Below are 17,735 nucleotides of genomic sequence, written 5' to 3'. Positions count from 1 at the left end.
CTAAGCAATTCAGTGGTAGCACTCTCTGTTGATCATCCAGGTAGAAATCCGTGTTGGTTGGAACATAATATATTGTATTTACTAAGGAAATTAAACATTCTTTTGTATACACATATCTCATAAATTTTGCCCAAATAGTAGGGACTGTAACTGGCCTGTAATTATTTAAAACTGAATTATCTCCACTCTTGAATATTGGAGTTAAAACTCCTACCTTCAAGCTATGTGGAAAAACACCTTGTTCTACTGATAAATTTATTAAGTTTGCAAGGGGTTGCGCTATATATTCACTAATATACTTTATTAATTTAGTTGATATGCAATCAATACCTACTGAGGTAACATTTTTCAAGGAGCCAATAACCTCTCTAACATCATACTCATATACAAGAAAAAAATAAAAGGATTTATCTATATGTTGTGTGGTATAATGATCAAAATTGGTATTTTTAAAAATATTTATGATTTTATTTTTAGGACAAGTAGTAAAATGGTCTACAAAAGCGTTTGCCATCTCATATTTATTAGTAATAATTTTATCAGCAAGTTGGATTTCATCACAATTATTATGTTTTACCGTCTTACCTATTTTTTTATTAACCGTACGCCATATAAACTTCTGATTTTGCTGTATAGTAAGTATTCTAACATTCTAAACTATTTTGAAAGAAACTCTTTTTTATTTCGTCGATTAGTTTGACATATTGCTTCTTTTTTTCTTTATATTTTAAATGTATGTCTATATTTTATTAATTATTTGATAGCCAAAAAGACTTCTCAAATCATTTCCCTCGTGTATTATACCATTTGTTACCCAACTATTTTTAGACTTATTGCAAATTTTTTTTGTAGTCATTGGACAAGATATGTCAATATGTTGTTATTGTAAATTGGATTTCCTTTTTACGTATGGCCATGTTTATACCAGACATATACTCGTATCCATTTCTTTTTTCAATTTTTACGCGGCTCCTTTCCCTTTTAATTTTACGAGGATGTCTCCCCCTTAAGACCGTTCCTTGCGATTCTGGGCATAGCTAAATTCCAATGTAAAAGTTTATATCAAATAACGCAAAAACTATGGCAGATATTGAGATGATTCTTTTTTATATGAAAGGTCTTAAAAAGTTCTAGTACACTATTTGGTTGTAAATTAATAAATTGTTTAAACAATTTTTTTTTTAAATTTTTTTGGTTAAAATAAACGTAAAATTCTTTTTTTTTGAAATACACATTACACTACAGAATTTGACCCACTTTCCGAATCTGTTTTTATTTTTAACATAAAGTGTAACACAAATCAGCTATTTGGTATAAACTTTTTAAAAAATCTCAAAGTTCTGCTAAATGTTACTCTCTCTCGGTCAATACAGGCTTCTTTGTCGATAGCTTCTGGATTCTCGCCGACAGGTAGGTAAGAAATATACACCCTCTCATAAATAATGTTGAATAACATTATTAGGGCTTATTAAAGAGTAATACCCAAATATTTTGCAGTATTTGAATATGGAATTTGATTATTTATATTTATTGGACAATACCCAAATATTTTGCAGTATTTGAATATGGAATTTGATTATTTATAGTTATTGGAATATTTATTTTAAACGTTTTTGTTAGTAAAGTTTACATAATATATGAAGTTTGTTTCGTCACTTGCTTGTCCAGTCATATTAGTCCAGGGTATAATAAGGATTTTCTCGTGACACTCAATAATCCAGGTAGCTGAAAACTTTTTTAGTTATTGTAGACCTATAAGAAGAAAACCTATCTGTTTCCTGCCTAAAGTTCGGAGCCGTTTTTTAATGATTAACAATTTAATGCAAAAAACGCGATTTTTTCTATTTTTTGCACTCCATTAGAAAGCTAAATATTTGACATAAAATTACAAAATTTTTGGCCAAAAAATTTGGGCCAAAGTTAGCCATGTTTTTTTGTTAATTCACAGCTAATTTGATTATAATAATTAAGGAACCTCATTGACGCCATGTTAAAGAATGGGATTTGTATTTTTTGTTAAAAAATTTGCACAAACATTGTACCTTTACAGGACCCTCTACGAATTTTCAAAAATGTAGTTCAAATAGTGACTAGGAAGAACCCACAAATATTGATATTGATGAACGATATTGATGAAGCAATAGCGGCAAGAGACGAAAAAGATGGAAATTGGGGGCGGAGAAGCGGCGACAGCCGTAATAAATCCGTTAATATATATTATATACATATATATATATATATATATATATATATATATATATATATATATATATATAAACCCACAAATCCATGGAGTTTAAATACCGAACAAACAATTTTAAACTAATAAAATTTTCTATATCTCCGGATCTACTCAATGGATTTTGATCACTCTTTTTTAAATTGTATGTAATTTCTACGTACGTTGTAAATATGTAATTTGTTTATATATTAATTAATTAATTAATGCTCTAGTTTGTTTAAACAATTCGTGAAAAAATAATTTTCTTCCAAAAATCTATTTTTTTAATACTAGTATCATTAATAATCATAGAAAAAATCGCGTTTTTTGCATTAAATTGTTAATAATTAAAAAACGGCTCCAAATTCAAGGCAGGAAACAAGTAGGTTTTCTTCCTATAAGGTCTACAATAACTAAACAAGTTGTCAGCGACCTGGATTATTGAGTGTCACGAACATGGTCTATTTTTTGCTTATTTCCCTGGAGTATATATTTGATTAACATCTGTGTAATTTTTCTGTCGCTTCCTCGCTGGTTTTGCATATTGCTATGATAGCAGTATCATCGGTAAATGTGGCAATTATATTATTTTCTAGAACAATAATATAACACGTATACAAAAGGTAAAGACACTTCTTTGTGGCAGCCCTGCTGTAATTTCTTTCAGTTCCGTGTATGTATCTTCCTGTTTAATTTTGAAATATCTTTCCAAGTATTTGAGAGTATCGTTTTGGTAAATATAGTCTTAGTTTATAGTTATGGCGTCTTTGCCATACTTTATCATATACCTGAGTCACATCCTAAATTGTCCATCATATTATCCTTCATGATCCATGTTTCACATCCATATAGTAATACAGTATATTTACATGTAACAAATTAAATCCTTAGTTGTAAATTTTTGAAATAATTACTCAGTATACATCCAAGTTTCATAAATGCTCCTCATAAGATATGGTGTAGACTCATAAGACATTGCTCCGCAAGCCTTGTAAAACACTACACCATGTTTCTCATGGTTCTATTAAAAATAGTAACATTCATTCTAATATTTAATTTTCTGGTTGCCTGTTCCAAGGCAACATTAAAGAGGAGACACGCCAGAGCCTCTCCCTGTATTTGACCATCATTAACGTCAAAGCATGTTTTCTCCTTCCATTCTAACGCACAAGCCTACGTTTTGCATTGTTAGTTGGGTCAACTTAACCAACTTCGGTGGGATCCCAAACAAAGTCTATCATTGCATTATATAATGCAATTCTTTTAACACTGTCATAGGCTGCTTTGAAGTCGACGAAGAGATAGTGTGTATCTAAGTTATATTCTAGTGACTTTTCTAGAATCTGCTCATGTGCTTGAATTTGATGTATAGTTGATTTTGCAGCAGTAAATCCGCATTGATATTGACCAACAATATTCTTTGAAGATCTTCTTGTAGATAATCTGGATGAGAAAGCTTTAAAGCACGTTCTTTTAATTCTGTTATAAGGTTCATTTTCATCTTATTTGGATGTTGAGAGTAATAGCTTATAAATCTATTACTACATATGGGTTTTCTGAACCATCTGGTTTTCAACATATTGTCTGCATTTCTTACAATTCTCATGTCAAGGAATGGTAGAGAATTATCTACCTCTTCCTCAACTGTAAATTGTATATGTTGATTATGATTGTTGAAAATGTTAACTGTTTCAAGAATTTTGTGTTTAGGAAGTGCCAAAACTAAATTATCTACATATCTTTTAATAAAAGGAATGAAAAAAGTACAATTGTTGATACAATCACTGATAACATAATCCATGACATAGCTACTTAGAATGGGTGAAAGACTAGATCCCATAATTTAAACAAAAGGTCAGAAATTCAAAATCTAAGCAAAATTTATATTGTTTCTATGTAGTTTATATATAAAACCAGTAAAATATCACATTTTGAATTAATTTTCCATATATTTGTTACAATTTTTCAGGCATCTATCAATGGTGAATAAATCTTCTTCTTTTTTGTTACTAAACAAAAAAGAATTTTTATACAAAATTTTATTTTGGGCAATATAATTGTCAAAAATAAAAATTTTAAGTTGGTATTTATGACATTGAGGCTTAATTGTAATTGTCACTATTCAAATTTATTTATAAATTAAATTGTTTTTATGTTAAGAAACTTTTTCAAAATTATATTAAATTTTCAGAGAAGCATTTATTAGATTATAGCATTTTTGTATTAATATTTTTTGAAATATGTTAGCAGCATTTTTATATACTAAACTAATTTTATTTGGTGAGTTAACAAAAATTTTTTCTTTCTAGTTTAACTTTGTAAGGTATTTTGTATTTTTTAGAAGCTCTTGATAATAATTGTAAACACAATTGAAAGCTCGAGTAAAAAATAATTAACAAATAGCCCCTTTTATTGACTCCAACTCATCCAAAACAGTTATATATATATATATATATATATATATATATATATATATATATATATATATATATATATATATATATATATATATATATATATATATATTGTTATGATATGTAAAATCGAGAAAAATATTGGTTTGTTTAAAAATATTTCAAAGTTCAAAAACATTAAAATAATTCAGATAAGTAAGATAATATCCAACAAACATTTCGAAGAAGGAAAGTTATTAAATTCTTGGATTACCTGTACTAAACAAAATGTAAACTTTGCATAAATTATTTCTTTGTTATACTTGAGTGACCCGCATAATTTTAAGTGAAATCCAAAGACAATTGATCGGGGTTTTCCAAAATACATTAATGCAGTGATTAGAGACAAATAGAAGAGATTTTAGAAAGAGGTTTTTGTTAGTTTTTAAGAATTATAGAAAATATTATTTGTAAATAAGTTTTAGGAAATTTTATAATTATAGGTAAAAATTTGTTTGTTATCGAAATGAAAAAATGGGGGAATTGTGACGAGTTTTGATTGGCGGAGATTGAAAAAGGTGGGATAAGTATGTAGGAAAAAGTTTAGCGAGATTGAGGAGAGAGAAAAGATAATCAGTTGGTTTTCCAAGTCTGTAAGACGAACAGTGATTGTTCTCTGGTGGTTCCCAAGAAGTAGCAAGCAGTAGTGTTGAATGTTAGTGAGTTTTTGTGGAGTTAGTGTATCTGACAGAGCGCTGAAGCAGCAAAATATTGTAAGTCATATTTTCCTACTTATATTCCAAGAGTCACTGTTCAGGCCAACGAGAGATTCAGTTTATCGTAAAGAGAAGATATTCCAAGAGTCATTTTTCACTCGGGCCAACGAGAGATTCAGTTTATCGAGAGGAGAAAGGCTATCATAATTTGAATGATTGTTGCTTTTGAAGGAGATCATTAAGGACGATATACTTGCAACAATCTGTTGTAAGATTGCTGATTACATAGGGAGCGGTTGAGAGGAAATAATACAGTCTACAAGGAACAAGGATTTGGGCCACTCATCATCAGAGAGAGATATTTTTGTTTTCTGCAGTTTTTTTCTTTTATTGATAACACAATTTTTACACGTAATTTAGAAAGGATATAAATATTTTGATTAGGAGAGCTAGAATAGTTTGGGATTTTGAGTTTTCAATTAATATTGTTTGTACCATTAATTTTGATTGTTCACGGAGAACAAAATTTTGAGAATCCTTATATGAGATTTGTTTATTGAAAACTTTTGAGTGTGAATTATTTCATTATTTTTATTTCAATATATAGTGTTAGATCATATGTGTTTTTTATTATTCCGGTATTCTCTGGACCTTACCTTTCACATGTAATAGCATAGATATTGAAGCACGAATTTAACCCTGAGATAAAAGAATTAAAAATTGTGATAGAGTCATAATCATATCATTTAAATAATTTTAATAATCAAAAAAATTAATTAGCTAATTATTGCTTGGTGCACCAAGACTTTAAATATCACAATACCTGGCTTCCAAAACGTGGGGCTTGAAAATATCGCAGCTTTACATTTGAAGGAAGGGAAAGAGATCTGGAATAAGTACAGGTGATCCAGAGATAAAAACATATAACATTGAGGGAATTTGAATTTGAAAGTATTTTGACAATTTTTCCAGGGAATATAAATTTGATTTATTGATTGATCGTAGTTAGTGGATATTTACTGCTATTGAATTATTTGATTTTATTTTCTTTACCAATCGTACATTTGATATTTATTTTGAATTATTTGAATTTTACTGATTGCATATTTGATATTTGTCGTGAAAATTTAATACATTTGGGGAGAAATATTGTCGTGTTCTGAAACATATAGAGTGTTGTAAAATTTCACATTTGGCGGGGACAAAAACAGTAACGAAAAGAAACAACATGTCGACCACAAGGAGTCAAAGCAAAATGCAAGAAAGGAAGGAGGATAACAGAGAAGAGGAAACAATTATTGATGAAGGATTGGATAATGAAGGAAATGCTACAATAATGGAGGAAAGAAAAGAAACAGGGATGCTGGAAAAATTATTAGCAATGATGCAAATACAGACACAAACAATAGAGAGAAACCAACAAGAAACATCAAAGAAAATTGATCGAAATCAACAAGAAACAAAACAGACAATGGAAGAAAACCAACGGGAAACAAGGCTAGCAATAGAACAAAAATTAGAAGAAAATGATAGAAAAATGGAAAAGCGTTTTGACAAATATGAAAATGAGGTAAAAGTCTGTTTAGAAAAAGTCAGAGAAGAAACAGAGAGGAAACTAGAGATGCAGAGAGAAGAAATAGAAACTAAAATGAAAGATATTAAGACTGTACAGAAAAAAGAATTAGAACAGTTAGAAGAAAAATTTGAAATGGCGCTACAAGAAGACAGGAAGGAAGTAGAAAGAAGATTAAAGCAAAATGAAAAACAAATGGCAGAAATTGAACTAAGAGGGGTAGAGAGAAAAGAAGTTATCATCCATGGAACAAGCGAGTCGAAAATACAATTTGGCGGGGATATTCGGAAAACACACCCAGTACCGTTTGTTAAAAATTTGAAAACCAAATTACAACATATTAGATATTTTGACGAGTGCAAAGAAACAATTAGAAACCATTTGAAAGAAGGAGCAGCGTTATGGTATGAAAGCAAGGAAGATGAGTTTGAAAATTGGACAGATTTTGAAAATAAATTTCTCAACTATTTCTGGGGGAAAAATGGAAAAAATGGAAAAAATGGAAAAAATGGGAATATCTGAAGAAAGATATGCTTTGCAGATATATAACAATTCAAAATATCTAGAATACAAATATTCTACCGAACAGCTGGTAGAAATGATCAGCAGACATTTTGAGGAAACGTTGGAAGATCACGTGATTTTGAGAAACTATCAAGATATTGATAGTTTGTGCCAATTCCTTCAATTAAAAGAAGCGAAAAGAAAAGAAATGAGAAATAGAAGACAACATGACCAATATAATGGACCGGAAAGAAGGTATTCATCAAATTATGACCAGAGAAACCGACATCCCAGATCAACAAACGAATATAGGCCGAGAAATTACAATAATTACAATAGACAACAAAATTACGATAACCGGAATGATACACAAAATAGAACAAATGAAAATCACAACAGGAATAGAGATGCACAAAATCCTGCGAATAGGAATACTAACGAACAAAGGGACGATAGAAATAACCAGAGCTTCCAACAACAAAATAGAAGGGAGATGAATCATGTAGCAATAGGAAACGAAAGACAAATTTCTAATTCTAATCTAATATTTTTAGACGCATTTATAAAACATAAAGCGATTAAAATTGTGATTGATTCTGGCTCGGAGATATCGCTAATCAATAAAAAACTAGTAAAAGAATTAAATTTGGACAGATTTGTGTATAAGATTCCTAGGGTTGATTTAGTGGGTGCAAACAATAAAAATTTGACGACAGTAATCGAAGGTTTGGGAGTACAGATAAGAGTGGGAAACAAATTCCATATTATGAAATGTGTGGTGATTGAAGATTTAAATCATGATATGATAGCGGGAATTGATGAATTGAGGAAAAAAGATATCACCATAAATTTTTCGGAAAATAAACTGGAAATCAGAGCAGAACCAGACAACACAGGAGAAGAAAAGCAAACAGATAGGAAAACAAATTCTGGAAGGATCAATGCACAGGAAAAACGCAAAGAAATCGATATGACTGTAGAGGATAAACCGAAAGTACAAGAACAAGATCTAACAGAAGAGAAAAAGAGAAGGAAGAAAAAGAAGAAGAGTTCGAAAAGAAAGCAGGAAAATAAGATGGAGACCAGAGAAAAACAGGAAATAGAAGGTACAGAAGAATTGTTGGCAACCGACGATAAAACAGAATGGAAGCAGGAAGAAAAAGAAAGTATCATCAGAGAAATGAAAGGAATAGAAACATGGTGCTCGGAATACCAAAGGGAATTAGAGGATAAAAAGAAAACAGAAAAAAAAATGGCACTGATGGACGAGAATCCAGAATTTTGTGAAGAAGTATTATGGACAGTGAACACATGTGAACAAAAGGAGGATGAAAGAAAAATAAATTGTGGAGAAAACAGGGGAAAGAAAATAGAGAAGATTTTAGGAAACCATGGAGATCTTATTAATGAAGTAAACCGAGTGGCTAAAAATTATGAACTTTCTGTTAAGGGAAAATACTTGGAAAAATGTAAAACGAAAATATATCCAATCCCGTATAAAGACAGGCAATATACGGGGTATTTTAACATTCACGACATTTATCAGTATCATGAATAGATTTTAATAACATAGTGAAATAATTTGATCCTAGAAAACTTTTGTCATTTTTAAAATTTAACAAAGAGTTTTCGGCAGATCAAATGGCGGGGATTTGTTATGATATGTAAAATCGAGAAAAATATTGGTTTGTTTAAAAATATTTCAAAGTTCAAAAACATTAAAATAATTCAGATAAGTAGGATAATATCCAACAAACATTTCGAAGAAGGAAAGTTATTAAATTCTTGGATTACCTGTACTAAACAAAATGTAAGCTTTGCATAAATTATTTCTTTGTTATACTTGAGTGACCCGCATAATTTTAAGTGAAATCCAAAGACAATTGATCGGGGTTTTCCAAAATACATTAATGCAGTGATTAGAGACAAATAGAAGAGATTTTAGAAAGAGGTTTTTGTTAGTTTTTAAGAATTATAGAAAATATTATTTGTAAATAAGTTTTAGGAAATTTTATAATTATAGGTAAAAATTTGTTTGTTATCGAAATGAAAAAATGGGGGAATTGTGACGAGTTTTGATTGGCGGAGATTGAAAAAGGTGGGATAAGTATGTAGGAAAAAGTTTAGCGAGATTGAGGAGAGAGAAAAGATAATCAGTTGGTTTTCCAAGTCTGTAAGACGAACAGTGATTGTTCTCTGGTGGTTCCCAAGAAGTAGCAAGCAGTAGTGTTGAATGTTAGTGAGTTTTTGTGGAGTTAGTGTATCTGACAGAAGCTGAAGCAGCAAAATATTGTAAGTCATATTTTCCTACTTATATTCCAAGAGTCACTGTTCAGGCCAACGAGAGATTCAGTTTATCGTAAAGAGAAGATATTCCAAGAGTCATTTTTCACTCGGGCCAACGAGAGATTCAGTTTATCGAGAGGAGAAAGGCTATCATAATTTGAATGATTGTTGCTTTTGAAGGAGATCATTAAGGACGATATACTTGCAACAATCTGTTGTAAGATTGCTGATTACATAGGGAGCGGTTGAGAGGAGATAATACAGTCTACAAGGAACAAGGATTTGGACCACTCATCATCAGAGAGAGATATTTTTGTTTTCTGCAGTTTTTTTTCTTTTATTGATAACACAATTTTTACACGTAATTTAGAAAGGATATAAATATTTTGATTAGGAGAGCTAGAATAGTTTGGGATTTTGAGTTTTCAATTAATATTGTTTGTTCCATTAATTTTGATTGTTCACGTACGGAGAACAAAATTTTGAGAATCCTTATATGAGATTTGTTTATTGAAAACTTTTGAGTGTGAATTATTTCATTATTTTTATTTCAATATATAGTGTTAGATCATATGTGTTTTTTTATTATTCCGGTATTCTCTGGACCTTACCTTTCACATGTAATAGCATAGATATTGAAGCACGAATTTAACCCTGAGATAAAAGAATTAAAAATTGTGATAGAGTCATAATCATATCATTTAAATAATTTTAATTAATCAAAAAAATTAATTAGCTAATTATTGCTTGGCGCACCAAGACTTTAAATATCACAATAATATATATATATATAATATGATATAATAATAATGTACCTATAGTATGATATAATCCCTATAAAACGTCTTCCGACGTCAATTTTTCATTCAATTCGGTTGTTCCATTGTTCTTTAAGTTCTTTCGAGCTCATTGAGTTTCTTATTCCTTCCATCCGTGTTTTCTAAGGTAGTCCTCTCTTCTGAATTCCTGTAGGTGTTCATACAGATACTTTTTTTTTTTTTTTTTATTAACATTTAAGATTTTTACAATCTGTTTTGCAGTGAAAACAATAAGTAAAATTTTTGTCTTTACATGACAGAGAGATGTAAGGTCCAGTGACCAAATCATCACGACACAAATTGGCTTGTTTACCGGTAGGATGCGCACATACACTGATACGCGAGCACTAAAAGCGGCACTGATCACAATGGCTGGGTGCTGTTGAAGGCGTAACTCCCACTGCTGTAGGCTCTGTCAGGATCGGTGAGGTAGGTCCAAGGGGTCATGTCGCTTCAATCTCTTCGCTTGTTGGTTGTTGAGAAGATTGTGTGCCAGGGTATTAGGATGCACCCGCAACCTGTTTTGATATTGTTCAGAAGATTTTTTGCACTCTTCAGAGACTGTTAGTACCTGAAGATCTCTATGTATTGCATCATTCTGGATATACCAAGGTGCATTAGCGATTGTTCTCAAAGTTTTGGATTGGAATCTTTGTATTATCATAATATTAGATTTGCTAGCTGAACCCCAGAGCTGTGAGCCATATGTCCAAATGGGTTTTATTATTGTATTGTATATCAGCAGCTTGTTGTCAATCGATAGGTGAGAGTTTTACAGATACTGTCTTTCATTCATTGGACATGTCCGTACCATTTGAGCTGCTTTCACGCTCACGCATGACTGTACCTACTATTCTCACACTTTATTGCATCCAAATAAAAGCATGCTTTTTACCACAGTTTCATGGGTTGTAGTCCTAGAGAGAGCATGTCAGCTGAGCCAAAATGAAAAATAATCCTCCTTATTGCTTCCACTGGAATAAGCTTGACCGTTCAACTGGCCGCGGACTACTTCCTTCTAATTCTTTAAACTCCTGTTTTGAAATTAATAATTTCAAAATAATACTCATTATTTTGTCTAATTACCTATTTAGTTGTCAAAACAGATACATTATTACCTAAAGAAGTGAAAGTGGTTCAATTTAGAAATTATATAGTAAATAATAAATATTTGAAAACTGATGCACATATTCCTCCCGCGATTTGGGCTTCAAGTACTAATTTTATAAATCGCACTATTAATAGACGTAAATCCTTTCATTTTAATTTCACGAATGTTTTTATTCGCCACATCTCAACATTTTCCATTTCAGAATATTTATCATCAAACTGTAATTCTACGTTAAAAGCCAATTTGTCAGTAAAAAAGTAACAAAAAAAACAAAAGAAAATTTAAGACATAAAAAACGAATTCGGCAATACTGTGACCTCAAAATATCTTGTTATACATACCTGTATGTACCTTTGCTAAGTTGTGAATTAATTATTTAATAAATAATATTACTCTGGTATACTCGTATTATTCTAATTACCCCATAACCGCACTGAATAGAAGACCTCCCGCTCGCTTTATTGTATAGACCCAAGACTTTTCACTACAGGTGGTGGGTGTCCGGTTGTAAGTAGGTAAAAAGCCCAACTTTAGTACAAGATGACGTGTAGAATATTCTTCGTGTTTTCGTAAAGAAAGATATTTTTGAAATAGATATCGCACTGAATTTTACCGTTAGGATTTTCGAGGATAAGCCTTAAGTTTTTTTAGTCTGTCCACTTTTATTTCTATCTTTCCGATATCTTTTGATTCATTTGCTTTAACACTTCCGTATACTTTTTTCCTTCCGTTTTAATTAGGAGGGCTTCCTCTTGTTCGTTTCGCACCCCTTTGTTCATTTTCTTTCCTGTTACTATAATTTCCCACGTAATATTCTCCCCCCGACCCACGAATTCTAGTGACTTCCGAACGTCGTCTTTGTTGATCTCGTTGTTGACGATTACTCTGACTGTTTCCGGTTGCTTCTCCCTTTCTTTTATCTGCTTGATGGCCTTCTCGGCTATCTCATACATCCCGTGTCTCTTTATTTTTGTGACGTATGTGCCTTCTTCTTCAAGTTCCGCTCCTATCGGAGATTGGAAATCTTCTTCTTCTTAAGGTGCCATGCATTTCTGCGTAGGCGTCCACCGTACATCGTCTTGTCAGGTGAGATGTTAAATAGTCAGGATTAAATAATTCTGTTTTTAGCAGCATTGCGAAGCATTTCATAGCTGTGGATTCCTGTCCATTGTCGAATATTGCGCAGCCATGACATTTTTTTACGTCCGAGACCTCTCCTACCCTCTATTTTCCAGAATGATTGGAAATCATTCTGGCAATTATAATTTTGTTCGCTTGAATAGTTCAATTGAATTGCATCCATATAATTCACGGAGATTGCGTAGCCACGAGATTTTACGTCTTCCTACGCTTCTTCTGCCTTTGATTTTACTCTGCATTATATTCCTTCGTAGTTCGTATTTTTCACCTCTCATGATGTACCCCAAGTATTCCAATTTCCTGATTTTTATGGAATTTAAAACTTCGTATTGTTTTCCTAGTTCTTCAAGAACTTGTTCGTTTGTTTTGTGATCCATCCATGATATTTTCAAAATACGTCGGTAACAAGACATTTCGAATGCTTCTAGGTTTTTAATGTTGGATTTTTTAAGTGCCCAAGCTTTAACTCCATACAAAATGGTAGAGAAAATGTAACATCGAAGCATTCTTATTCGGAGCGATATATTGATATCGCGATTACAAAAAGAAAATGTATGTGTACCACTGGTTTTTTTGACTAGTCATAGAACTTCTCTTAGCTTTCTCGATGTAGGGGAGAGTGGCAATGAAACGGACATTTTACTGTATGGGCTTATATTTATTGCAGAGAGGTTTCAAATACAAAAATAAATTGGCAGTAAAAAAGTACATCCTTAACCTATCAATAATAATAAAAATGGGTTTTCTAAAACTAAAACATCTTGACATTAGAGAACATAAAACTAATTAGTTAATTTGTCCGTTTCACTACTTCGGTGTATTGGAACGGACAGATGGTGTTTTGAAAAGGACATCGGTTTACTTAACCCAATTACTAAGATAATATTCATGAACCTTATCAACAAATATGAAAAACAACATTATTAACAACTTAAAAGCATTAAATAAAATATAAAACATTAATTACAATTGTTACAAAATAAATGGCGAACTCCTTGTAGGCCACAAGATTCTTGACTCCACCTCTTGCACATATAACATTGCAGCCAGCCTATCTTATTTTGAATGTAGCCTCCATTACACACTCTGCATGTCTCATCTTTTTCATTAGCGAATTTTGTCTGATTTTTATTTGTTTCCTTCTTTGTATTTTTTGCTTTCTCAAATTCATCAAGATGCAAGTCCTCTTCCATGCTTGTCGTTTGTTCTACGTTTTTTCAAGAACTATTTTAAATTTTCTTTTTGGTATTATATTTTTATCTTTGGTTTTGTTAAATTTAAAGAAATGTCGTCATCGTTTGAGTCGTGTAACGATATATTTGAACTTGAGTCATCAGAACTTGATTCTTGACATAAGTTATTAATGCGTTTTTTGTGACTTTTGATATTTTCCGTGTTTTACGAGCAGGTACTACTTTTTCCTCCATGAGTCTATCCTTCTCGGGGGTGTCTGTGATAATTGTAGTTTTACCTTTTCTGGGCCTTCCTAGCTTTGATTTTCGGGGGCCAGCCTTGGGATACGGTCTTATTTGTTGCGGAGATACATATGGAACATCTCTTGAAGTAGATGGAACATCTGTTGAAGTAAATGGAACATCTCTTAAAGTAGAATGCAAGTCAAGGTCATTACTTTCATTTAATGTCAATAAAGATTGTGCATCAGCAATTTCATCGATTGATGAGCATGGATTAGGCCTATCCGTAACAAAACATGGTAAAAAAAATCATCATTTGAAAATATATTTCTATTAAATGGGTGAATACCTGTCTTAGCAAATCCTTTTATTATATTTTCTATAGAAAAAGCATGAATAAATGCCTCATCGGCAAAGGACGCTACTTCATATATTGTGACTAGTAGACAACATCCATGCGTTCATAGAAATTCTAAATCTTGTTTTAAAAGGACCAAAGACGGAAACGTCTGCTGGGTGTAGACGATGGCTGCAATGTGGTGGAAATGTCAGAATAATGATATTATTTTCCCGTGCTAACATTACTGTCTCCAAAGTTATATGTGTTTTATGATTATCCACGAGAATGAGACATGGTTTCTCTTGGATGGACTGGTATACTTGATAAAATGTTTAATTGCTAATAGAAATCCTTCTTGTGTTATCCAACCGCTTGAATTAGCTAAACTTAAAGCACCTTTTGGACCATCTTTTATCATAAAATCTTTATAATGAACTCTTGGGAACACAAATGCTGGAGGAAGAATGCCCCAGAAGCATTCATAAAACCTACCATAGTCACTAAATTGCCTCTTTCGTTCGATGTTACTTGGCAAACCTGTTTTATTCCTTTCACTGCTATGACTTTAGGGGGATTTGTTACGGTACTGCAGCCAGTTTCGTCAATGTTCCATATCATGTGTGGCTTAAAAGTAAACCTCTTTAAGACCGCTTCTATATTATCATAAAACCTAGCTACATTTTCATAATTAAAAGATGTAGTTCGTGATAAAGAAGTATTCTCGACTTTTCTCATAGAAAGAGTAGGATTTCGTTTTATAAAACCACGTAACCAATCCTTAGTAGCCTTTTCACGAAAAGCCAACGTCCTAGTTTTTACGGTAGTTAATCCATAGCACATCTTGGAACACGTTTTTAAATAGTCAGCTAGCATATTTTCTTGCAAAACAGTAAATATACATTTATTACCAATATCCGGCTGATGATGATATTTACATTAATTTTTTTTAGCAGTTTTACAAATTTCTGCCAAATATGACTTCGAAATACCATGTGCGGCCGCCGTTGATCTAATTGATTGCTTTCTTTCTAGGACCCCCTTTTACCTCCACACACACACATCAGTGTTCATTCTCGGAGGATAGGGTAAGGATTCTTTATTTCGTCAGGAGAGAATGTTTGAAGTGCCCGTTTAGGGTCGGTTGACCCTCTTCAGGCTTGAGTTTGAATGTTGTTGGTTAATGGTGTACACACAGCTAAAACAGCCCGAAAAATCACCGGCGATTTTGCGTTCTTCGTTGTTCGTCACTTTTCAGGCAGCCAGCGAGCCAGGGGCGAGAGGGTTTGACTGGAATCGATGTTCTTTCCAGTGAATGTGTTGGTTTTTGAGCTAGACACGACAAGCCCTGTCTCTAGTGACCATTGGTCCTGTGCAGTCTCGAGCTTAACTCGGCCCCAAAACCAGTGTATTGCACTGTAATTTTGTGGACGAGTGTGCTCGCGAGTGGAGGCGCCTCGGCTTTCGAGAGTTGACTTGTCGCATTTCGCTCAGTGTGAATGTGTGTGTAAATCAAACAGTGACGGCCGCTGCCATTTCGATGTTACAGACTCCGTCGAATCACTTAGATTTTCTCCGGCCGCCCACAGACTCCGTATAAAGTAACGGAGGCTGCAGATGGTCGGAGGTCCCGGTGATGAGGATGTTTCGGTAGCAGAAAGACTTTCACTGTTTGATTTGTGCGTGTGTGTGTGTGAATGTGAGCTTAGTGTGCATGTGTGCGAATCTGAATCGACAGAAACTAGAACCGTGTTCTCTAGTGACCATTGTTCCTGCAGCCGTTTATGCGTTTGCAACCGACTTCAGAACTAGTGTATTGCACTAAAATTCTGTTATCGGTCGCTCACGCTAACGGCCAGGCCTTGTCGGAGTTCGATAGACGGTTCCAGCAATTGTCGATTCAGTTGAGAAAATAGTTGCGGCTATTTTCTCGGGGACGGACAGGTATCATTGAGTAGTGAGATTGGGAAACCGCAAAAAACCAATCTCCCCCTGTCCGGGGTAGGGAATAGGATGTGTCATGTTATGAGGTTCTGTAGGCTAGTGGAGTGGCCTCGAGGATATCAACATATTCGTCAGGAAGTTCGTCTATGCATGACAGCAATAGAATTGATGGTAGGTGAGGATGTTTGATTTTGGGTATTCGGGTGGATATGTGACCTAGGAAGGAACAGGAACTTTTTAGGGTGTTTTGTGTAATTGTAAGGGGGCCGTTAATTGTTTTGAGGGTGAAGTTCCTGTTGAGAGATTTTATTCTCTCGATAACGGGAGTGGTATTTGCTGTTTGGTGGATTTCACGGGAGGGGAAGTGCCAACGTTTTCTGCACGTTCTACGCAAGATTCCACGCTCCGCAGCAGACAGTCTGTTCCTTTGATAACCCTTAAGAAGGCAATATAAGCTAGACTTATACTCAATAACGGGTCGAATGAATGTTTTATAAGTGTGTGTGAGAGTTTTATTATTGGTTTTACCAAACGTCCCTGATAATGGAACTAGGAGTCGGGCTCGGGTCGTGTCTGCTATTTTCCAGGGAGTAGGAAAATAGTAGTTTTTGAGACATGCATTAATAATTTTGGTGAGAAGTGGGATTATACTCTCAGGAAGTTGCTTTAGACACCTTCTACTGATATTGTCAGGTCCGGGAGAATTATTTTTGCCTATTTGGCAATAACTCTCCGTTTCTCTGTCAGTAATAGGGTCCATAATTGGGACGTGGTTTGGAGTTTGATGCAAGAGAGTATTTCTTACTGCGAATTCAATTTCAAGTTTAAATAAGCGATCAAAGTTAGGGTTGTCTGGGGTGCGAAAATTTTCGTTGAGTGAGTTTTTGAATGCCTCAGCTTTTAGTTCGGGAGAACTAATAATTTGGTTGTCAATCAACAGATGAGATGGTTGTGATAATTTTTGTTTTGTTAGGACTTTAAATTTGTTCCAGAATTTACTCCCATCTCTGTAATCCAATTTCGAGGTAGTATCTTCCCACTGGCGAGCCTGTAGGATAGATATTTCTCTCTTAATTCGAGCAGAGATGCGATTGTATTCTGTTTTGACGAGGGGGTCTCTGTTTATTTTGTATTGACGTAAAATCCGTCTTTTTTGGTGTATTTTGGCAATGATGTATTGTGGAAGTGCCGGTAAGAATGGTAGGATGGTTTTCATTGGAATTGAGTGATTGATTGCCTCGATTATGAGGTTTTCAATTTGGATAGCACTCTGATCG

This window comes from Diabrotica undecimpunctata, unplaced genomic scaffold (assembly GCF_040954645.1).
Source record: "Diabrotica undecimpunctata isolate CICGRU unplaced genomic scaffold, icDiaUnde3 ctg00000507.1, whole genome shotgun sequence".
Classification (NCBI taxonomy): Eukaryota; Metazoa; Arthropoda; class Insecta; order Coleoptera; family Chrysomelidae; genus Diabrotica; species Diabrotica undecimpunctata.
The sequence above is the reverse complement of the archived record's forward strand: the minus strand, read 5'-3'. Positions refer to the sequence as shown.